Genomic DNA, 25,381 nt, shown 5'->3' with positions numbered 1-25,381 from the left:
CCAGGAGGGGAGTTATAAAGATTGACCTAGTTTTAGGGGAAAGAAAACAACACCTAGGCTGAGTCATACCTGGAAAGTATTTCCCAGTGTGCAGAAGACATTTATTGTATTGATGCATAATTATTTTGTCCCAGACTCCCACACCCCTGCTGACTGCAGCCACCGAGTGTAGCTCTTTCACTGTCCCATGCCCTCTTCTGTGTGCTGCTGCCCATCATGGTTCTGTATTTTTACAGATACAATCCTGGCCTAGAGAGGCATACTATGTCATATTTAACCCTCTTTAGCAGCTTCAGTAGCTGATGATTAGAAGCATAAATAAATAATATGAGCCAAGTGTCACAGTGTTTAAAAGCTGACCATTCACTATTCATACACTCTATGTAGAGTACATACATTTAGTGAAAGTATTAATTTCACATTTATTTATCTCAGTATCTTAGGGGTTTGTCATTAACTCAGTACGTATTCATTTCTTCCATTCTTTTGTAAATTCTAAAAGTGATAGAAGCATTTAAAAAATAAAAAAAAGAACAGTGTTGAAAATTTCCCCTAATACTTAAATCTATTTGTTTAGAAATTATATTTGATTGTTTCTGTTCTTATTTCTTCTAGTGGGCATCTCATAATTGTAAGCAATATCCTTATACATTATTTCCTATTTATCAACATAAATCCTATCTTTTTATCCTCTACTATGAGAGCTGACACCCATGGTTGATGTTCACAATCGTTTCTTCTCACTTTCCCCCTCCTTCCAATCATCGTGAGATGTGTTTTTGGTTCTGTTTTTTTATTTTTTAATCCTTCCCATAAATCTTAGTAATGTGTTGAAATGTAATTTTGATCCATTATACTTGCATAGTATACTTTTACTTCTCTTAATACAGAATGTTAGAACTGATACTGCCGTATCTCTGCCTCACCTTCCCACTTCCCCTCTGCTCATCAGCCATAGCATACATTTCACATCGGTATTTATAACATTTACATTTCATTACATAGCTATACCTTTACATGCTCTGTCTTTGATTGATTCTGAGAAACTAAAGGTCGTGAACACTTACTATTACAATATAGTAATGTAAATATTACCTTGAGAACAACCATATTATTGGACCTGTAGAGGGTGCAGGATCAGCTTTCTTTAAAACTTACTCTTTCTCAGGAGAGAAATGCAACAGGCAAGATGGATTGGAATCACTCTTTAATACTCTATTATCCTCATAAAGTCATGTCATCTTCTAATTTCCTTCATATTGGGGCTGTAAGTTACACAGCCAATTTTTTCCCATAAAGCTTTTCATTTCTGCTGTCGTTAGAAGGGTCTAAGCCTTTCTTTGCCACATCTCTGAGATCATCAAGTCTCTTCCTTCTACTAATTATTAAATGGCGATTTTACATTGATTGCACTGCAGAGCTCTTACAAAATGCTATCCAATGATTTGTTTTGAAGGGGCTGCTGGGTGAGAGCCATTGTTTCTTCAATGTAAATTGTAAAAGAGATCTCTTTAGCAATTTGTTTGGTTGTGTGTTTACTTATTTTTAAAATTGATTTGTTAATTTGTTGTCTCTTTTTTTTCCCCCCTGGAGAATTAGGCATGAGATCATGAAGGACCAGAAGATGGGCTGAATGTTAACTTTGTAAAGCTGAAAGTCAGATACCATAGGTGTTCTAGAATTAGTCATCAAACAGTAAGTCCAGTTATCCAAGGAAAGCCACTGAGGAAGAAGGGAACCAGGTCACCTGAACAAACAGTGTTTGTAGGAGAGGAATGCCTTCCTACGGTCCTGATTGGAATAGAAATTGAACCCTTTCTTACAGGTGTTAAAATGTCTTTATAAATAGACATAAATAATGTCTGAATAAAAAAGTGGCAACTTTTAAGGGCCAACATTTTAGCAATTAATATTTAAAATTTTGAGAAGAGCTCTATTCACTTCTGGTTATTGTTCAGGAACCTTTCAGGTTCTGAAGATAGTTTTATTTATTGTTAGAGTAACTCTTTAATGTGTTTCATGAGATCCAGCTTTTCTCTGAGTTGTCATAGATGTATTAGTGGTAATTTAGGAAAAACTTGTTAAGGGCTGCAAGCCACACACTATGTCCTCATTTAATATCTCCATTTAAAAACATTTTTGATTTATATCAAATATGGTGCATTTCATGGGGATTATTCTTCTCTGGTATGAGGTGAATAGTTGCAGATGAGATCCATTATCATGGAGACTTTGTATGGCCAGTTATGGCCCATCCTTCTAATGATAATGCACAACTAGATAAAGTAGCACAGTATTTTCTGTAAGAGAATTTTATGCTTTTATATTTCTACTTAAATTAAAAGTGAGAATATATCTGAGGTTAATACCTATTACTTTAAAAGAACTGCCAAAAATGCCACTGTTAAAATTTTCATAATGTGTGCAAAATGACTTTTGAATTGTATTCAAAATTTATATCAAAGATGCTTGATTTGGGGAATTTATGTGTATTTCCTATTGCATTTAAAAAGTCCTTAACTCTAATTTAAAAAATAAAAATGTATTTAAACTGTTGTACTCTCTATGAATCTGCTATATGAGGATTAATTTCCTGCAACGCTTAGATTTTTCTAGATTGTATAAATATCTCCCAAAACATGTTCAGTTATATTGGGCAGAATCTCCTCTCTCAAGTTAAAAATGTGAAATCGCTATGCTTCCTGTTAGCTATAGTATATTGAGCAAAGGAAATAGAAATGAGTATACAATGTTTATAATAAATGATTGTGTTTATTAATACAAACTGAAAAGACATTTATAAAAATGCCTAGCAGAGGATCTGCAGGCTAATTGGTGTTTAATAAATGCCCCTTCTCTTATCTTGTGCTAGTGTAATGAAGAAAAGAAATAATTTTAACCAGAGTAGTAAAATTCTACACTAGGAAAATAACTTTGTTTCATCCAGTCCCAGTTTTTAGCCTCAGGCAAAGTAAACATAACAATAAATCTTTATTTAGTTCATCTAACTACAAAAGTATAGCATTGTGTACTTAATAGTTCTTAGAAGGAAATTCCTAATGATTTAACAGAATGTAGTACATTTTCTGGGCTGAATCCATAAGTAATAAATTGTGGGAATTTATAGAGTTTGAAATTGCACACCAAAGTTTTCTTGAGATAATAGAATAGTGGTAACCTATCATTTATATCCGTCTATTTACAACCTAAATATCCTATGATGCATTTGTTGGTTACACATTATTCCTCTATGGGATACTCTTCACTCAATGAGTGAAGTTCTCCAAACAAACTGAAGTGGGATCATGAGTTGGTTATTTGTATCTCAGAGGTCAATGGCTGTGGAATCAAAATAGGAAGAAGTTTTTGTTGCTTAATGTAGATTTTAAGAATATATATAAATGCTTTTGTGAAATTTAAGAAGACCATTTATTTGAACTGCATGGTTAAAAATACAATTTAAACGTAAATTTTCTCGAGGTAAATGATGAGTATTTTTTCAAGCATGTAATGAGATTGCACGTCTCTCTTCATTTGATGATTAATACATAAGTTGGTTTTAAAATATTTAAAGTAAATATACAAATTGCTTGTTTATGAACTAAACAGTTCAGTAGCTCTTTTTAAGTCAAAAGTGTTTTTCAAGTAACACATCTAAATGTTTCACAGAACTCAAAATCTAGATTGTGGAAGAGGCCTCACTAACTCAAAGAAAAAGAATTTTCAGTTTAGAAGGCAGATTATTCTTTTCAATTTTGTTTCTGAAAAAAAGAGAAAACAACTCTTTTTAAGCAAAATGGCTGCTTTAAAATTTTTTTAATGTTGTATTTATTTTTGAGAGACAGAGAGAGACAGAGTGCGAGTGGGGGAAAGGCAGAGAGAGGGAAACACAGAATCGGATACAGGCTCCAGGCTCTGAGCTGTCAGCACAGAGCCCCATGCAGGGCTTGAACTCAGACCGTGAGATCATGACCTGAACCAAAGTTGGACGCTTAAACAACTGAGCCACCCAGGCACCCCCAAAATAGGTGTTTTAAAACAAGAAGCTTTAGCTACAGAAAAGTTTAATCAACAAATACTTGTGAATACTTATGGATATGCTGAAAAGTACTCATTAATTTCACATGACATTGTGGAACAATATATATTATAGCCCTTTGTCTTCAAAATTGGTAGAATATAACAACTTTAAACATGAAAGTTTTATAAATAATATTGTTACCAGATTTGAAACTCTAATTTTATGCAGTATACACTACAATATTTACAGTGTTTATTTAAAAATTTTCTAATATACCATAATTCATGAATGTGTAGAAAATAGAGTCACAAAAATGAATAGATAAATAAAACACACAATGGCACTAAAGTGTTCTTTTTTTAAATTTGTTTAATGTTTATTTAGTTTTGAGAGAGAAAGAGAGAGACAGCATGAGTGGAGGAGGGGCAGAGAGAGAGGAAGACACAGAATCTGAAGCAGGCTCCAGGCTCTGAGCTGTTAGCACAGAGCCTGAAGCGAGGCTTGAACTCACAAACCATGAGATCACCACCTTAGCTGCAGTTGGATGCTTAACTGACTGAACCACCCAGGTGCCCCAAATTGTTCTTTATATTCTTTTCTAGAGAATCACCAGGGACACATCAAAATGAACCATGGTGTAGCTGCATTTCATTCTTATAAACATTTCATTATAAGAATATTTTTTTCATTTTTTTCTTAGTATTTTGTTTATTTTTTATATTTTTTAAATGTTTGTTTATTTTTGAGAGAGGGAGAAAAAGAGAGCGAGCCAGGGAGGGACAGAGAGAATGGGAGACAGGATCCAAAGCGAGCTCTGGGCTGATAGCAGAAAGGCTGATGCAAGCCTCAAACTCATGAACCGTGAGATCATGACCTGAGCCAAAGTTGGATGCCTAACCAACTGAGCCACCCAGATGCCCCTCTAAGGCACATATTTCTATAGCTATAAAGCAAATAGTTATGTAATATGTTCATGGCATTTTATATATTTTCCTTCATGTAGTAATGGTAATCTGACAAAGTTATACCAAAAAATTTTGATAAATTAAATTTCATTAAGTTTCTAGAGGGTTTTTTAATTGTTCATATACATGCAGGGCCCTCTATCAATATTAATACTCACTTAAATTTTTTTTTAACATTTTATTTTTGAGAGACAGAGAGCACAATCAGGGGAGGGGCAGAGAGAGAGGGAGACACAGAATCTGAAGCAGGCTCCAGACTGAGCTGTCAGCACAGAGTCCCATACAGGGCTCGAACTCACAAACCGTAAGATCATGACCTGAGCTAAGGTCGGATGTTTAACGGACTGAGACATCCTGGCGCCAATACTCACTTTTTAATAAAACAACAGTAGTAGAATTTTGTAAAAACTTTACAGAAATAGTCCATTTTATCATTCATATATACTTTTGTGTAAATCTATTTATTGTTATCCCAAATTTGGATGATGTTCCACTAAAATTCCCTATATAATATGCAAGTATTCCAATTCTTTTAAACAAGTTTTGTGATTCATTTAAATTTGCTAAAATATCAGCTAGGGCAAAGTATTTGATATAAGTGCAAAACCAAATATTATAAAAAGTAAAAACAATGATATATATTAATGAATATTTCCTGACCTATAGTGATAATAGAAACATCTGTCTCTGCTTCTACAGTATTATATCTATGTGTAACAAATTTGTGAGAATTATCTGCTTAGCTTCTGAATTGTAGTACCTCATGGTTATCTTGGATCAATAATTAATGAGCTAAAGAGCAAGGCATGATAAAAGATTGTTTAAAAATTAAATAAATAAATAAATAGAAGGGAAAAACACTAATAATCCTCTGCATACTACGGTAGTTTCTACACCTTTTTCACCAAGAGGCACCAAAAAGCTGCTTACAAAAGCCGAAAATCAAACTGTAATGGAGCATGTATTATTCATTCTGCTAACAAAGGTACAATCATTAGAATCATATACCATAAAAGACTGAAAAAGCAATCATAAACCACTTAAAAATAATAAGCTTTGATTATTGTTGACATAAAAGTATAATGTGCATACAAAAGTGTGTTTCTGAAAGAGTTAAAAAAATTAAAGACATTAGTTAAAGGAAGATTATAGAAAAATTATGACCAATTATTACATCTGGATGGTGGGATCATGGATATTTTCATTTTTTTCTTTTTTGTCACTGTGTTTTCTAATATTTCTGTAGTGCCTGTGACAAAGCTGATTATGCAAAAAATAAAATTGGTTTTTGGTTTTGAGTTACCTACTTTCATTCAAAAAATGCTGAGTGTTGGTTAATTTTACACTACAGAAATCATGTTTCAGTACAGCCAAATGCCTTTAGCTAAGCATAATTTTAGGAGGAAAGTCTTAAGGAAACAAATGGATAAAACTAAATTGGTGAAGAAAAGAATTTCATACCTTTTGAAGGATATATGGGGACATAATTTGCATTGAAAATTAGTAAACTTTCCCCCACTCCAATGAAAAGACAGTTTATTGGGGCACCTGGGTGGCTCAGTCAATTAAGCATTTGACTTTGGCTCAGGTTATAATCTCACGGTTCTGTGGGTTTGAGCCCCGTATCTGACTCTGCGCTAACAGAGTCAGAGCTTGGAGCCTGCTTCGGATTCTGTGTCTCCTTCTCTCTGATCCTCTTCTGCTTGTGTTCTCTCTCTCTCTCTGTCTCAAAAATAATAAATAAATAAACATTTAAAAAACAAAACAAAATAAAAGAGAATTTATCTCTTTTGTCTATAAGGCAGATAGATGATACCAACAAATTAAGTCTTAAGGCATTGTGGGTATTGAATTTAGCAAAATCAAAATTCAAATCCAATCTCTCAAATTAAGTTTGAGATCTCAAATCAGTCATTTCATCTCTCTGAAACTCAGATTATTCTTTATATAAAATCTATGCAATAGTAGTAATTATTTTAAAGACACCTTAGCTGTCTTGAGGATTAATTAAAATAATGTATGTATGTAAAACACCACTGTGGGTTATTTTTGGAAGACTTATTTCCCTCTCTGCCCCTCCCCCACTCATGATCCGTCCCTCTGCCTCAGAAATAAATAAACATTAAATGCAATTTATCTGTAAATAAATTCTAGTAAAACACAGTAGTTTTTACTGGAGTAGCCCTCTCATAGTTAACCAACTCCAAACATGAAGCAACAGTTACTGTATGGGTGTAAAGAGGGACCATACATAGGCAAGAACTGAAGGGCATTCAGCTGTTGGATGAAGGGTTGCTCAGACTGCAAGGTCACTGCAGGAGTGACATGATAACAGGAAGTACAAAAGAAATTGTTCTCGACTGAACACATGGTTAAGGAAAACAATTTCCTTATAATGTACTTGCACTTCCCTCGTAAGTTTGAGATGGTTTCAAAGTAAAAATATAAAAAATGGAAATCTTGAACTAAATATAAAGACATAGTTTGAAAATTAACTGATGGATTCAGAATTATGTAAAACTAAGCCCAAGAAAGCTAGTGTGTCTCTATTATTAATAGGGCAAATTAGTTAAAAGTATTGTCAGTGATAGAGACATGTTAGTAGGTGATGCAAAGGAACAAGACTAATTTTCCTTAGTAAGGGAACTTTTGAAAGGTAGTTTTAGAAATGAATCACTACGCTTAGTGAATAAAATTGTGTGGTGTATAAATCTAGCCAGAGGCATCAAGCTAAAAGCTTGGCATCAAATTCCATCAGCTATAAAATCATCTTGTGGCAGTTAATATGGTAACAGTAAGGTCCTACTAGTAAATAAATAAATAAGCTCAGATATTATTATAGAACTCTCTTTCTCTCGGATATAATAGGGACATAGAGTAAGCATCCCTTTCTGACATGAATAACAATGCTATAAAACCAATTTTAACTTTAAAAATCTACACGGGAAGTTTTTAAAGGTAAATCCAAAAAGAACACTTTATCTGTTATGGTCCTATATACACAGTAAAACAGTGAATGGAGTTTTCCTAAGTTAGGGTGAAGTGTAGAGTTCTTTTTATATTAGATAAAGAATGTATTTTAAAAACTTAGATTCTGATGGCAATGATTGGAATGATACAGTTGTTCTACTCATTCTTATTAGTGATCGTATGTCTAGAAATGGAATATACCATGGAGTGTGGCATTTTACTGTATATTATAAAACAAGCATTTTTAGATATATAGTATCTTCCTTTTTTCATATTCAAAATATATGCAAACCTGTATTCTTTTAAGTTCCATTCTTAAAATATCAAAAAGGAAAATGCTTCTAGACATTATGAAGAGGGTCAAAAGAGCCCAGAATCATTTTGAAAAATGTTCATTTTTTCAAAATGGTTTTTAGGAACCAGCAGCTCTAGTATTTTGAACTTGTCTCAGTCTCATTTTCATAGGAAGTGAGTACGAGGAAAAGACAAGGGGCATTTCAGGCAGAAAGTTCTCTTCTTATTTTCTTACCACCAGTAGCAATTCACTCAAAGTTTTTTTCTATCAAAAGATGTATAAACCTATAAGCCTTGATTTTTGCTTCTTATTATGTGTGGTTCCATTCACTTTCATTCACTTTCCTCCCCAACTCTCCCACCCACCCCATCCAACCCGAAGATCACTGCTGAGCAAGTAGCTGTGTGTTATGTGCAGAAATGTTATCATATTTTATTACAGTGTGGAAAATCTCAAGTCACAACCATAATTACAGGGTGAGCCCTGACCAGCTATATCATTAACTTCCCTATCCGGCTTTCTGCAATACTTGAGTTGCTATCAATTCTCAGTTACTAGCGTACCATACCAAATCCTTGATAGGGAACTCATCTTCTCACAGTTGCATCAGTTTGTTATTTTCATGAAAAACTTTCAAGTAAGGACTAGACATTTCTGAAATGACAGTTTCTAGTAACCCAAGATCATAGCTACATTGATTCTGTATGCTGCAAAACCAGGAAGTCCCTGAGCCTGACTGTTTCAATCTTTTGTCCCCGTCTCAAGTCATTCTTTATTTTCTTACAATTCTCATTGTGATAATCCAATTCCATTTACATAAGTCTGGCTTTCACCTACATCAAGTGCTTTTTAATATCTCCGACATATTCCATTATATACATCCATGTATTATGAGTAAATTGTATTCAATTCAGTTATGTTAATAAACTATAGAACAAACCGTAACTACTTATTTTTATAACACAAAAGATATATAGAGTATAAACAACTGAAAGAATTTGCCAAATATCACTGAAAAAAATTCCACAAATCTCTACCCTTGATAGTGTCCTTCACTAACATGACATCATAAGAGTATTCTGGGCTTGCTCCATAAAGGTGCCCTCTATGTAGTGCTGGATGAACTCCAGGTAGTTTAAATGCTGTTGTTGGCACAGTGTATAGATTTCTACGTCGTTACTTATTTTGACAGTGTGCTGACATGGAGTTGAGCCAACGGACAAATCTTGTGCTGTACATGTGGCTCTGCCTGTGAGGGGCTGGGATGCTATGCCATTGTGTGTATACCTCACAAAAGAAAAAAAAATGCAACAGACAAGACCATATATGTTGTAAGCTTTACTCGGGAATTTTTCACAACAGACTAGAAATTCTATTCTTTGTGAGTCTCCTATTTGAATGATGTGATGTCAAGTCTGACTTCAGTATATTTCCTGGTGTCATGTAGGTCTTGAATGACACAGTTTTTCCTTCCTCTCACTCTCCTCCTCTTCTGGTTAGCTTACCTTGACTGGGTTCTGGTGAGCTTACCTTGACTGCCAGCCCCACTTCAGCAGCATGCATATTAGATGCCATTTCTCAGTTGTTGAGCCAAAGAAATATTGATTTAAAATTATTTTGAAACATCTCATTTTTTGCTATGTAATCACAGTTTCCTAAAGAGTAACATGTCCAAAAAAAAAAAAAAAAAAAAAAGGAAAAATAAGTCACTTATAAAGTATTTCATGTAGTAAGGTCTATAATAGACACATTTCACTATCTAAAATTGTGATGAGCTTTAAGATTAAATTTTTAAAAAGGACAAAATTCCAGACTAACAAGAAGGATTACTGGTTCCTTATTGGCAATAAAGATTGGCTTGGCAAAAACCAAAAGATTAAAGTCATACTAACTGTACATACCTAGGTGTAATTAATGTCAATTAGAGTATGCTAGGATTTGTACTATGAAAACATATATAATAACTATGTGTTTCTAAAAGCATCATGCAAAGTGCCTTCATTTGATCTAACTACTTTTAAAATAACTTCTTTTGACAATGCTTAATCTTATCAAAGGGATATGTTCATCCCTTCAAAATTGAATTCCACTTCAGAGTTTGATTTAAGAAAAAAAGTGACTGAAGTGACTACCATCTTTGTAATCAAGAATTTCAGAAGATGTTTTATCTTTTTTACATAGGAGTATCAACTCTAGGTGCAATGACTTGAATTCTGAAATATCTTATTTTTAAAAACTACGTGTGGTAGCCTAAAAATCAGATCTGAGTTCTTGTCTAGTGATTGTTTTACAGACAATCAGAATGGGCTTAATGACCTTGGGCAAGTTATCATAACCAAAGGCAATCTAAATTCCCAGTATGGAGAGTTTGTATCAAATGAATTGTGACAAGTGACCTTCTTTTTCTTATCTACTGTGGCCGGAGTAGACTTTACATATTTGGCTATCTTGATTGGGAGTATTAAATCTATGCAGTTGGCTGTGGAATAGGGTTCTTAACCTTGACACTTGGTATTTTGAGTCAAATAATTCTTTGTTTTAGGGACTGTCCTGGACATGGTAGGATGTTTGGCAGAATCCCTGGCCTCTTGTACCATATTTCAGTAGCAGTGAAAACCAAAATATAGCAAGCATAAATGGACCCAGATATTGTCAAATGCTCCCTGGAGGCAAAATCAGCCTTGGTTGAGAACCACTGCTGTTAGAAGGAAAAGAAGTCTTGTCACATATAAATAGCTTAAATGTACTATTTTTTTTCGAATATATTTGTTCAATCTCTGATACTCCAATGCTGTATTAGTTGACATTGGAAAGAAAGTGTGATTTCCACTAATCATTATTTCATTTCAGATGTAATAAACCATGTGATTCTCTGATATTCAGAAGGAAATGTATATTTATTAATTACCAATATGTCCACACACTGGTTATCAGTTTCAAACTATTTTGTTTAAATGCTTTTACTGATTATTATTTAGTATTGAAGGAGATACTACAGAATAATTTAAAAACTTTTACAAAACTGCATATGATAGGATATGATAAAAATTGGGCCTGAGCTCATCATTCAGTAGTAATCATAAGACTCAAATAGAAAAACATATATTTTTAAAAATTTTTCTTAAGTTTCAAAATTTCTTAAATTCCTTTCACTTACTGAATTGCATTTCTAGAGCTTAAAGGAAGTCAAACTGCATTTGGGGGAGGAATCACTCTTTTAAAACTTATTGTGTTTAGATATCAAGATATTGATTATTGAACACTTATTTTTTAGGCAACATTGCTTCAGTTTTCACATTAATATATTTTCTTAAATTTTATTAAAAAACATTTTTAGTGTTTAATTTTGAGAGAGACAGAGCATGAGTGGGGAGAGGCAGTGAAAGAGGGAGACACAGAATCCAAAGCAGGCTCCAGGCTCTGAGCTGTCAGCACAGAGCCCGATGTGGGGCTCAAATTCAGGAACTGTGAGGTCATGACCTGAGCCGACCTTGAACACTTAACTGACTAAACCACCCAGGCACCCCTCACGTTAATTTCTTAAAATAAGTTTATTCAGTGTAAATAACTTGTTAATAAAAATAACATACATTCACTTTTCAGAAATAAGGTATGGAAAATGTATGGAACTTTTTGCTTGTCTTCAAAGGATTACCATTAGCTTAAAATGTGACTTTTAACTTTCTGGCTGTTATGCTGATGCCATTAATGTAGGAACCCAATCTGGAAAATGAATTTGCTATATTACAGTTAAAGGTGACCATTGAATACCAATTTATTGATTTACACTGAAAAAAATAAGTGAATCAACGTACATGTTTGAAAAATAGCAAATCCAGGGTGGGAAGCATTATCTTCCTGGACTATGATGTAAAAAATGTAGTCTCACAGGGTGCAAGACAGCCTCTCTCCTTCTTACCAACTAAATCTGTTATATAATTTTGGTGAATATACAGTCAGATTAAAGAGAATGAGACAGTTCTAGTAAATACCTACAAGCTGACCATCCATATATTCATTTATTATACAAAATTAACCAAGCATCTAAAATGTGGAAGCATGTGCCTAGTGTTGAGAATATATTGATGAGAAAAAGACTTTTTATGTATCCCCAAATGAATATTGGTTGATTAGGAAATTCTCTACCCATATACTGCTAATGATTAGGGTAAATTCTAAACATATTAAAAATTAACAACATTAAATTATGACAATACAAAACATTACATATTTTTAACTTCTGATCTTGAAATAATTATGGATTCACAGGAAGTTGCAAAGACAATACAGACAGGTCCTGTGTACCATTAACTCAGTTTTCCCTTATATAACTGAAGTTGACGAAGATTCTCCTAGACCCAACTCTTGCCAGGCTGCTCTGAGCCCTCTTTTGGAGTAGGCCTCCACCCTGTTCAAGTCCAGACTTGAACAAACACTAGCATAGTTTCTAACAGGTAAAGTCCCCATCCCTAGGAGGATGTTAGCCTCCTTTCAAAGGCCTTCCTGGGAAAACTCAAGGCTGCCGAAAGACACTATTTCTTCCAGCCAATACTTGAAGATCAGCCTTTGTCTTCTAGTCTCCTAGTCTCCTTAGTGGGGGTGGGAGGAAGACCCTAACTTTATTTAGTAAGTGCCCGCTCAGCAAACCCAGATGAGTTTCAGATAGACCACCCCCTCAGCTTTTTGTAATTTGTTACTTTCCTAACTCTACTGAGCCCCTGCTTATCTCCTTCACTAATCTCTCACTCTTCCTTTTAAACACCTAGTCACCTCTGAAGAAACTGAAGTCCAGGTCAGTTCATGTTGTACTCTTTTGCCTATTGTGATAGTACATACTAATTAAAACCTGTCCTTACCATTTTAACTAATGTCAGATTGTATCTTTGACATAGTCAATATCAAAACCAGGATAATGACATTGGTACAATCCGTAGACCTTATTAAGATTTTACCAGTTTTATTGGCACTCGTGTGTGTGTGTGTGTGTGGTTTTATGCAATGTAATCACATGCAGAGCCACATAACCACTGCCACAAATGATACCTAACTGTTCCATCACCATCAATTGCCTCTTGCTACCCCGTTATAGTTAAACCTTTTTTCCCCGCAACTTCTTCCAACACCATTCCTATAGTTTTGCCATTTATTTTTATTTTTATTTATTTTTATTTTTTTTCAATATATGAAATTTATTGTCAAATTGGTTTCCTAGTTTTGCCATTTAAAGAATGTAGATAAACATCATCATGCTGTATATATTCTTTTGAGACAGGCTTTTTCTTTCAGCATAATTCCCTTGAGATTAATCAAATTGTTTGTTACTATCCATTTTTAAGCAGTGTTCCATGAAATGGGCCCATCACAGTCTTTTTAGCCATTAACCTGTTGAAGAACATTTGGGGTGTTTTCAGTTTGAGGCTACCACAAATAAAATATCACCTGCCTGTTTTTGTATCAACATAAATTTCCTTTTCTCTGGGATAAATGGCTAGTAGTGAGATTGCTGAGTCACATGGTAAGGGTATTTTTAGTTTTAATTGTTGTTGTTCTTTCCTAAGAAACTGAAAAAAAAGTTTTTTCAGAGTGGTTGTATCTTTTTACATTCTCACTACCAATTGATGAGAAATAATTTCTCTGTATCCATGCCGGCATTTGGTGACATATGGCATTTTATGACGGAGTAATTAGCCTCATCCTGGTGAGACAGTTCACATTAACAGTACATTTATAAGATATTATTAGAGTTTATATTTATATAAATGATAAATTTAAAATACCGCAAATTTGCAAATAAAATATACTGTAAAGTGAAATAGAAGAATGTGTTATTCTTCAGATTATAATGTGTTGCTGCATATGCTTTTAATGTAATTGACAGTACACAGACACAATTTGCAGAATTGCATTAGAACAAATAACACTGCTGTTATTTGGAAAGTTTAAAATAAAATAGTCTCAAAAATTGAAGAATACCAAGCTATGGTAAATTACAAATTTGGCTAGGGGGGCTGTCGTGCTGTCTAAACAACATAAAATGCAGTAAGCATTTGACAATTATTCATCTTTGACAATTTAAAAATTCTTTAACTAATAGTCAAAGTGGATTAAGCAGTCTACGGTGTGGTTTCCCCCTAGTGATATTTTTCTCTGCTACTCTGACTTTTAGAACCATTCAAGTCCCGCTGTCGCTTACATACTTAATTCAATTCAACATTTTGTGTTTAGTTACTATGAAATGCTGGAGTATAACTGTATATCGCCCTATGTTTTTCATTAATTTTTATGTGGAAGAAAATTAGTATGTTTGCATAATATACATTTGCATATTTACATGATAGCATATGTATGTTTGTGTAAACCTATACCTATATGTATAATACACACACTTCCATATGCATACAGATATGTGTGCATTTTTCCCCAATAAAAATAGCCAGCATGTATCTGGCATTTTGTATTTTTCAGGTATTGTTAAACAGTTTAATAGGTATACTATCTCCTTAATTATCAAACCATCATATAATATATTTTAAAGTGAAGGTTCAGAGTTGTTAAGTTTGAATTGAGAAGTCACATAATTACATTATTATCCACTACACCATTTTTTATTAACTTGAACAGGAAGAGGGAAAAAACAAATTAGAATAAATTAGTCACTAAATTAAAAGTGATGTTGAGCTGAACTGCAGCTCTGATAGATGGATTGGCAACTCCCCCCACCCACCTTACCCCTCAAATTCACACACACACTGAATGATTTTCTTTTAGAATCTAAAAGACTGTTTTATGCACTTGAAAGTGTTTACACTTCTGGTTTTTATATTTTCCTTATTGTTATAGATATTAGTTATTTATAAAATTCAATGATAAAAACCTACTGCCAAAAATTCCTGCTTTGAAGATTTCTGAATTTATATGCATAAATCCACACTGGTTGTACATTCTCCAATTCTTTATTTTTCAGTGAATCTATCTTAAAGCTTCAGTTCCTCCATATTTGACTCTCCTGACTCTACTAATTACAAATTACACATTTACATTTAGTCACCTGTGTGAAAGACTAGTAGGCATTTTGCTTCTTCTGTAATGGTGTCTAAATCAGTTGTTATTTTCAGTGATTCTTTTTGTACTATTGACACAAATAAATTGGCATATTATATGTGGAAAATAGTTTATCTAGAAAATCATACCCTAAAAAGAGATCTCTGGTTTTCATTTTAAAAAGAGGGGGTTAAGAAGTGTCACAGTTTACATCAAATAGATGTTTTAAAGCTCATTAATTTTGTTTCTTCAACATTGTTGGAAGCCAATGCAACTAATGCAGTAGCAATGAATTTTAATGCTCAAAAGGAAGATATCGAAAAACATATTGACTACAGTTAATAATACTGTATTGTATACTTGACATTTATCAAGTTTATGTTAAGTGCTCTCACACACACACACACACACACACACACACACACACACTGAACTTTGTGAAGTGACAGACATGTTAATTAGGTTGATTGTGGTAATCAGTTCACAATGGATACGAATATGAAAACATCACATTGTACACCTTAAACATATACAATTTTTATTTGTTGAGTATACCCTCAGTAAAGCAGGGGAAAAGCCCTGTATTGTATGACAAGCCTCTACAGTGACTTCCTAGGGTCCTGGTGTTGGCTCCCTTGTGTAAACCCTTCTCCTTGACTACTCTTAAGTCCCACCCTGAGGATACAGTTTGTCTTCTTGGGCGATAATTTTCCCGTGGGTTGTTACTTTGCCTTGATTTGGTGGTTTGCATTTACACCAGCCAACTGTTCATCTTTTTTTTTTTTTTTTCACTTTACCTAAGGTTTTTGTATGCAATTCTCAATCCTTTAAGAGATAACAACAAATTTTGGGTTTCTGTCCAGTGGCAACAGTGGGCCCCACGACCCGTCACTGTGCTAGGGCGTCTGAGGCCCTGAGGCGGGAAACCCAGGTGGACGAGGGGCGGGGCGGGAGCACGAGGAGGGCTGCGGACGGTGCCGCGGAAGCACCAGCATGTCCTCCGCCCTCGCATCTCAGTGTCTCAGGCCTATGCTCCACCATCCGCCTACCCTCTCACTCGTCTCAGTGGTGTCTCAGCTCCACCTCGGAGCCGAGCTCTTCCTGCCGCGGGTGAGGCGGTGTCTGTGGTGATGGTTGCTGAGCAGTCTTGAGGGTGAGGCCCGAGGTGGCCGCCAGCAGGGCGACGCCGGGAAGAGCAGAACCTATTGGCCCCGCGTGGGTTTAGGCCCAGAAGGCTGACCCGGACGGTGCCCCGAAGGAGCAGCTTACCGTTCTCAGTGAGGACCCGATCCAGCAACAGCAAGGACTTGAGGCAGTTCATCAAGGCTGCGAGGCTCTCTTCTCCGCAAGAGGACAAACCGAAGAGATGCAGGCCACGCCCATGATGTGTGATGTCATGGGAGCCTCCATCTTGCTGGCGGACCGCTCCAGGGGGTCTTTGCTGGCTTAGTGAAGCAGGTGGCCGCGTTGAGAAAGACCGTGTGCCCAGGAACTGGGGGCAGCCTTGAGGAGCTGCAGGTGGCCTCCAGGAGCAGAGAGTGACCTCCAGTCAGTAACCAGCAAGAAGCTGGGGCCCTCAGTCCGCCAACTGCGTGCAAATAATTCTGCCAACAGTCTCTGTCCACGAGCCTAGGAGTGGACTCATCCATTCAAACCACAGTTGGGGGACACCTTGATGTTGAGACCCTAAGCAGAGGACACAGGTAAGCCATGCCCAGATGACTGACCCGCAGAAATGGTAAGAAAATACATATCTTCTGTTGTAAGTTGCAAATAGACTTTGGTGATTTTGATGCAAGGATTGAAAACGAATATATATATTCTCTGTCCCCGTCTCTCTCTCAAAAATAAATATACATTCAAAAAAAGAACAACTTACAAAAAGGGAGGGGGGGGCTCCTGGTGGCTCAGTCATTTGAGTCTGGACTTGAGCTCAGGTCATGATCTGGTCTGTGAGTTCTAGCCCCACATCAGGCTCTGTGCTGACAGCCCAGAGCCCGGAGTCGGCTTCAGATTCTCTCTCTCTCTCCCTCTCTCTCTTTCTGCACCTGCCCTGCTCACGCTCTGTTTCTCACTCTCTCAAATAAACACTAAAAAATAAAAACAAAACAAAACAAAACTAATATATATGACTTTAGGCTTGAAATGAAAAAAGATAACTTTCTAAAATATTTTGTAGTTTATATTCTCAGTAACAGGTTTCAGTGAAGGAAAAGAGGCTTTTTAAAAAAGGTAATCAACTGCTTAGTTTCTATTAAATTACTCTCAAATAGGAGAATCATGGAAAATAAACCTGGGAGAGATGACACATCTTCAGCCCACGAGGAGAATAAACTGGAAGCAGATTTTAATAGCTAACTGACAAATAATGGTTATTTATCCTGGTGAGGAGTTCATTTCAGAGGCAAGAGAAATTTCTACATTTCAAGGCAAATTACAAGAGCTATTAGGTAACCTGTTAGGAATTTTAATGGGGGTTATCAGTTCAAATGCCCATTGTGGCCACGAGGTAATATAAATAAATGAGGTGTGGCAAGAATAAATGCTTATGCAATCATCATGTAAATGGATGCTGCTGCTAACTAGGGGTATGTGCCCTACTGAAAAAGATAGCTTTCTGCACTGTCCATGTCCAGCAGTTACCATGTGGGATTGAGTCTGTTCTTAGCTGAGCTTTTCATCTTTGTAGGAGATTGCAGAAGTAGGTGTTTGTAAATATCAAGTAAAAGATATAATTTTAAAACATATTTAAAAATATGTATCTGGAGGGCAGTTTTTTGTGGCTTCTGGTTTACCACAACATTGCTTTGTAGAATGGAACACCAGGGAATAGCCAAAGGAAAGTGAGTCAAAGAAAATCTTCAACTAGGAAAGGAATGAATCATTTTCCTTATGCTGAAAATACTGGATCAAAGATATGTTTGGAGAAATACTACACCAAGATGACAAAATCACCAAACATGGAGGGATGATGTCGGATCAACAATTTTGCAATAGCTGAGGCACCTGGGTGACTCGGTTGGTCAGTTAGGCATCCGACTCTTGATTTTGGCTCAGGTCATGATCTCCTAGTTGTGAAATAAAGTCTTGCCTCTGACTCTGCACCGAGCATGGTGCCTGCTTAAGATTTTTTCTCACCCTCTGCCCTCTCCCCTGCTTGTGCACTCTCTCTCTTTCTCTCAAATAATAAATAAATAAAAAATAAATAAATAAACGACTTATTTTTATTTTTTGCGGTAGAACTCAGAAAAGGATAGGCTGCCATTCACCCATTTGGGAAGGACAGGGGAAAGTAAAAAAGATAAGAAGGAATTAGTTATATCAACTGCATTAGTGCATTACTGCTTATTTAATTATTTAATCATCTACTTATGTATGCTACCTGCTTTGTCCTATAGTATACTATTAAAGATGAAAAATATTAAATCAGCGTATTTATAGTCAACTGTTACTAACTCTGTGGCCTTAGAATTTACTGGTATGCACATAAAATTGGCCTTAAGATAGAATAACATCTATTAACTTGAAACCAGTGAAATAACTGCACATATAAAGGGAGGGATTATAAACAATATCAGCAGAGATAGAAATACTGGACAAATGTGGGTGGAGCATGGTGTGAAGTGGAATCATCTAAGGATACACTCCCTGGCAAATTGCTATGAAATTTTGATATCCACGTTCTTCCTTCCAGAGTATATTGCTACCATCTCTGCAAACATTTTTGCTGCCCTTAATTTATCACTATGCGAGAGTCATTTTGAATATATCAAACAGAATGTAATACAGGTGTAGGACTTTTGACTTTGATCACCATGCAGATTTGATTATAAGCATCTGAGTACAGCACTGTAATGTCTTGGAAACAATTCGTTGTCATATGTGACCAGATTGTGCACTAATTTGAGTGTGGATGATATGTAAAGTTTGCCTCTATTTGTTGGGTCTCATTACTAGCCGCTATTTTAAGACTTTGATGTTGCTTCTAAGAATCACCTCTGTAAAATTAGATTTGCATTTAAGCCAGCTGGAATTATTCAGGAATAGATTTCAGACAGGCAAAGAACAGCTGGAATACTGTTCTTCCTACATGGGGTGCCAGGGAAGATGTATGGTTGGGTGTCATACAAGTATAGGAGGTGTTCAATGGCAGATGCCTGTTTTTTAAAAATAATACGATGTAGCAGAATAATGTTGATGTATTATGCCTGAACTTTTCTTTTCCTTCAAAAATAGAGTGTTCTAATGATATCTGTCTAATAATAGCCTGAGTTTTTAAGATTTTAATTGAAGAATAAAATACATTAAAAGTTATGGAAGTCATACGTGGGGAGTTTATTTTTCCAAAGTAAACATGTCCATATATGTAATCAACACAGTGATCAAGAACCCGAGGACATCAGTGGCAAAACTCAGGGCATTTCCAGTTATCCTCACTCATCTCCAAAGATAATCACTATCCTAATTTCTAGCATCGTGGGTTAGCTTTTACCAGTTTTAAAACTTCTATAATTGAAATTTTACAATTTTTACTTTTTTGTCTGGCTTCTTTCTGGCAATATTATGTGTGTGTTATTTAATCACATTACTGCATGTAACATGTTTTGTTTACTTTTTTTGCCTTTATGTTATTATATAATACTGCATTGTGTCCTCATCCCAAAATATATGTGCTCTACTATTGCAGGAGAGTTGTTCATATCCGTTTTGGGGTGATAATAAATAATGCTTCAATAAATATACATATATATCATTTTGTCATATTTTTATTCATTTGTGATTGAAATGTGCCAGGGAGTGGAAGTGCTGGTTCTGGAAGGTACATAATCATCTAATTTATAAGATACTGCTATGAAAAGGAGTAAAGGAAACTTGATTTAAAATAGAGTCAAGAAGCCATGAAGGGAGAGGTCTTATGCAGGTACCATTTGTTTCAACTCACATGACCAGTAGGAAGAAGGAAGATTTCTACATGCCTCAGTAACAGCAAACTGCCCACCACTGACAGCCAGTGAGAAACTGCCATAAACTCAAACTCTCATTCTCTTCCAATGAAATGTTCAAAATAACCCTCTGTATTCCTCCTAGAACCTAATAAATTCTAGCGTCCTCTTTGTCTCTTTGGACTTGCCTGTGGTTTGCCATAGTTTGCTTGTCCTGAATTGCAATTCCTCTGCTATTCTTGAATAAACTCATCTTTGCTTAATTAGCAAATTACCATTTGTTTTATTTAAGGTTGACATTGCTAAATAGTTTTTCATAATGATTGGATACATATAGAATCCTACCAGGTTTGGCATAAATATTACCACCATATCCACAATTTGTTATTTGTTAGGTTTCTGAATTTTATTAATTTCTGTTGGCATGTTTACCATTGGGATTTAAATTGGATTTTCCTGATGGCTCACAAGTTTGAGTAACTTTTTCATGTCTTGAGGATATTTTACATATTCTTTTTTCTCAAGTGCCAATTTTCCATCGGCTTCATTGTTGATGCTATAGCTTCTTGGATTTCAAAATATTTAGATTTCCATATGAACTTTAATTTTTTTGTATTTATTTATTTTTGAGAGACAGAGACAGAGTGTGAGCAGGGGAGGGGCAGAGAGAGAGAGAGAGAAAGACACAGAATCTGAAGAGGCTCCAGGCTCTGAGTTGTCAGCACAGAGCCCGATGCAGAGCTGGAACTCACAAGCCATGAAATCGTGACCTGAGCTGAAGTCGGACGCTTAACCGACTGAGCCACCCAGGCGCCCCATATGAACTTTAGAATGTACTTGCCATATTCCAAAACAAAACAAAACAAAATTCTGTGATTTTGAGAATGCCTTCAATCTATAGAGAAATTTTGGGAGAATTGACACTTATAAACATTCAGTATTCCAATTCATGAACATGTATAGTGAAAGCATTTATGCTTCATTCATTTTCTGTATTTTGTAGTTTTCTAAGTGGAATGTTTGAACAATGTTCATTAGGTTTATTTCTAGGTATTGAAGTTTCTTGAGGGTATGGTGAATGGTCTCATTTATTAATTTCATTTTGAATTATTATTTTTTTTTAAGTTTATTTATTTTTGAGAGATAGAGACAGAGCGTGAGTGGGGGAGGGGCAGAGAGAGAGGGAGACACAGAACTTGAAGCAGGCTCCAGGCTCTGAGCTGTCAGCACAGACCCCAGCCTGTCATGGGGCTCAGACTCATGAGCTATGAGATCATGACCTGAGCCAAAGTCAGACACTCAACCAACTGAGCTACCCAGGTGCCCCAATTTTAAATTATTTTAATGATATATTGAGCTTCATTTGAATTCATTCAGCACACTTCATAAATTCAGTTATTGATACCAATTGTTTTGGGCAGATTATTTTGAAATTTTTATGTATAGTATCTTGAGTCTGGAAAAATGACATTGTCATTTTTTCCTCTTTAATCTTTGTGTTCTCCATTTCTTAGTCTTGCATTATTGCATTGGATAAGAGTTAGTTTTAAAGACAAGTTGTGAGAATGGACATTTTGTTTCCATTCTTAGGGAAAAACCCCTACCATTGAATATATTGAATGCTGACAATTTTTGATAGTTACATGTAGGAAGCAGAATTCTATAAGGGTCCCAAGGTTTCTGGCTCCTGATATACATACACCTCCCGTTTATTTTAAAAAAAGCACCCTAACTTTATTTTAATCTAGTTTGCTAACAGATTTTATCATCAGTGAATGTTAAATTATATCACATTAGTTGTCTGTACCTCTTGAGATAATCTTTTTTTCATTTTCTCTTTATGTTTTGAGTTAAAGTTTTGTAACTCTTACCTTCTCTTGGAATTAAACTTCACTTGGTCACGACACTTAAATTATTCTTTTCACATATAGCTTGATTCAGTTTGCTAATATATTGGTTAGGATTTTTCATCTATGATTATGATAGAGGTTGTCTGCTGATTCTCATTCTCTTGATATCCTTGTCAGATTTTGGAATCAAGAATTTGCTGACCTCATAAAGCCAAGGGGGAAAGAAATATGTGTATGTGTATAATTTGGCAGAGAAAACATCTTGGATTTAATAATTAGAAATATTTAGTTATATATTTATATTTTAGTAGATACTGGACTACCCAGTTTTTCTAGTATTTATTCTGGTTGGAATGTTCTTTAATTTTTGTCTCGGCAGCCCATAATCTGTGAAAGCCAAAATTTGTGCTCAGCTTCTTAGTCCATTATCAGTTACTTTCTGTTGGAATTTCCAGCTCCCACTTAAATTTGGCAAATTTGAAATTTGAAAGAATTTGAAAGAATTCCTTTCACATTTTCTATTGAACTATCAAATGAAAACAAAAAAAAATAAAATTACTGCCTTATGTTAAAAGTATATTCTACAAAGAGTTTATCAGTAGTAAATTATTTAGTTTGTAATTGACTGTATTCTAACCTGAACCCATGTGGCTTGAACTAGTTTTGGTTGATGTTAATTAGTGAAGAAAAGTGTAATTAAAAATTTTTTTAATGTTGATTTTTGAGAGAGAGAGAGAGGCAGAGTGTGAGCGGGGGAGGGGCAGACAGAGAGGGAGACAAGGCATCCTAAGCAGGCTCCAGGCTTTGAGCCATCAGCACAGAACCCAATGCAGGGCTAGAATTCAGGAAACGTGAGATCATGACCCGAGCCAAAGTCTGACGCTTAACCAACTGAGCCACCCAAGTGCCCCCAAAAGAGTAATTTTGTATCTCACCACTACTCTGCTTTTGTTCCTTAATTCTGGGAGAAGAGTGATTACCTGGACACATTCTCCACAATTAACTTTGCTACCTAAGCATCTCCAAATTTTCTTACTCAAAAGTTGTTTATTCATAAGAGCATTGCTCTCACAGTCAAGGGAACCATAAATTCCAACTGTGTGGGTGACAACAGATGATCAAATATAAATGATGAATAAATCTTAGCAGATACCATCATGAATAGATTCTAAGGAACAAGGATTATATGTTTACTCTTCACCAATGCCTTAGCACTATGGAAGATCCCAGGATTACATGGAACCTCTGGGGAGACCAAGGTTAGGCTAAATTGACTGATAAACTCCTAAATTCATTGAGATTAAATTTCCACCAACTGACAATTTAAAGATTAAATTGGATTACAGAGAAGATTTTAAAAGTTACATTTTTGGACACTTGAGTTAGAGATCTATTATCACACCACACATATATGTACACACACAACTTTGTTTTATTATAAAATATTGAATATAGCGTTTCTATTATTTGTTTTTTTCTAGTTAAATCCTCACAGTCTCATTTCCATTTTAGTACATATAGATCTATCATTATTTTGAAATACCTCTAAGTGTTTATAACATAGACATATATTTTATCTAACAATCACCCTAGAGATGGGTGCTAGGAGCATTTTGTTTTTATTATCACAGATGATATTGCGTGATGTTTAGTAACTGCTCCTTTTATTTCTGTAGGAAAAGTGGATTTCTGGTCAAAAGGAATATGCATTCGTGACACGATAATTCCCTAGATTCAATAAACAACTGATGATTGTTTTCCAAAATTTATTGAGAACTTCATTTTTACTATTTTTTCTGTAGTCAGTAATTAGCTACATGAAATCTAAACTAAGTTATATATAGAGAAAATTATTCTTCATTTCAGGTAAAATAAGAGGGACTGTTTATATTTTTACATACTGTGCTCTGTTTTAATAGTTAATCTTGGTCTTTTTAAAAAATTCTTCGGTTCTAAAATTAAGGTTACTAATAAGCCTTTCAATAAACAGAATTCCCTAATGACAGATTTCTAGTCTCAATAGTCTTCTTTTGCTCCAGGACATGTTACTAATTACATATCTTTTTTATTTAAATCTTTAGCAGCCTAAATATAAGGAGATTAACTATGAACACCTTGAACAATAAGTTCTCAGCACAAGCATCTAATTTAACTTTACTAAATATTCACATTTTAGTTGCTTATAACTGGCAACTATCTGATGTTTCAAATGCTTCTTCCTGCATCAGTGTGAACATCAAGATGGATTTCAAACTTAACTAAAAATTTGTAAAATGATGATGTATTTTACCCAAGAATAATTTCTATTTTTTAGTTTTTTTCTTTAATGTTATTTACTTTGGAAAGAGAGAGACAGAGCGTGAGTGGGGGGAGGGACAGAGAGAGAGGGAGACACAATCCAAAGCAGGGTCCAGGCTCTGATCTATCATCACAGAGCCCTACACAGGGCTCGAACTCAGGCACTCTGAGATCATGACCTGAGCCGAAGTCAGAAGCTTAACTGATGGAGCCACCCAGACACCCCTACCCAAGAGTAATTTCTACTTGTTATCAACTTCACAAATACATATTAGATCTAAAATGAACATCTGTTTATGGTAAAGTGGCTAATAAAAAATGCTTACAGTTAGAATGGAGGAAATATTTCACATTTCTTCTAGCATTTTAATGAAAAGTTTATATGAAATATAGCAATTTTCATGAGAATATTTACATGCAGTGTAGTAAAATGCTTGATTTGAAATATTTTGCTAAATTTGTGTCCTCTTTTTTTCTGCGTATTCATAATATAATTAAACAATATGAGAATGTTATTTTTGAGATCTACTTTATGAATAGAAACAATATTTCAAAAGATAGTATATTATTTGTTTGTTTCAATGCTGTTTAAGGATCACTTCAATAACTATAGTTACTATTGCCAAATAAAGAATGACTTTGTGTTAAAAATGAACAGAGGCCATATCTCCATTGATCTCAGCAAATATAATTCACCAGTATTATAGAACAAACCTGCTGTCATGGAACAAGTTAAGAGAATAAGAGTGTTAATGATTAATAGTAAATATAGGACATAAAACAAAAGTTCTGACATCTATACCAACCAGTTTTATGTGTTGGTGACAATTTAATTTCTGTATCAGTAAATAAGTGGAATAGTCATCTTGTATGAGTGTCACATTCTCTTAGCTTACATGGTTGCTGTGTACAATTTTATGTATGATTTATCAAATATTTAGTACTTAGATAGGAGCCTGAATAGGGAGAGAGCATGGAGACTGTTCAGGATTGAGTCT

Source organism: Lynx canadensis, chromosome A1, assembly GCF_007474595.2.
Source record: "Lynx canadensis isolate LIC74 chromosome A1, mLynCan4.pri.v2, whole genome shotgun sequence".
NCBI classification, from domain to species: domain Eukaryota; kingdom Metazoa; phylum Chordata; class Mammalia; order Carnivora; family Felidae; genus Lynx; species Lynx canadensis.
Note: the sequence above shows the minus strand (reverse complement) of the source record.